This window comes from Meleagris gallopavo, chromosome 15 (genome assembly GCF_000146605.3).
Source record: "Meleagris gallopavo isolate NT-WF06-2002-E0010 breed Aviagen turkey brand Nicholas breeding stock chromosome 15, Turkey_5.1, whole genome shotgun sequence".
NCBI lineage: Eukaryota > Metazoa > Chordata > Aves > Galliformes > Phasianidae > Meleagris > Meleagris gallopavo.
In genome coordinates this window covers 6569387-6569878 of record NC_015025.2, presented here as the reverse complement: position 1 = coordinate 6569878, position 492 = coordinate 6569387, and the positions used below count along the sequence as shown (strand labels likewise).

Here is a 492-nt window from a genome sequence, read left to right as displayed (position 1 = left end):
GCTCCGGCAGCGGAGCCGCCCGGCCGGGCACCAGCACAGCTCCCCCTTCTCACCCTGCTGCTCTGCTTCGCTCTCAAACCTCTTGAAATACGGCCCTGAAAGGAAGATGGTGGACACAGTGCAGTGAATCATGCTACCTTAGGTGCATAATATGCACTTTTTTTTTTTTTTTTCTCCTGCAATCATATGACAGAGCAGGACGGAAAACACTTCGATCCTGCACTGTGAAACTCACCTGCAAATGCGAACTTGGGACCACATCCGGCACTCCCAATTCTGTGCTCTGACTCTCTGCTACTAGCTGTCATTATGCCCCAGAAGCATTCCACATACCGTGTCTGAATGTGAAATAGATAAGAACCTGAGGCCGAAGGCTGCTAATATTCAGTGCTAGACTGACAGGAATTCTTTATTTAGATATTAGCATGATATTAGCATAGTATTAGGGCTGGAAGAGTACTCTCCTTCCATTGGACTGCTGGATTAGTACAC

The 492-nt window shown here is 48.0% G+C and overlaps 1 protein-coding gene across 1 annotated transcript in view; it reads right to left on the bottom strand.

Moving 5' to 3' along the window:
• The window catches only part of GABRB2 (gamma-aminobutyric acid type A receptor beta2 subunit), a 136610-nt gene extending 136486 nt beyond the window's left edge, over window positions 1-124 (bottom strand). Inside the window, exon 1 of the mRNA XM_010718904.3 lies at window positions 54-124. The gene's annotated coding sequence lies outside the window, so the exon portion shown is untranslated. The remainder of the gene's footprint in view (window positions 1-53) is intronic.
• Between the last annotated feature and the right edge of the window lie 368 nt (window positions 125-492).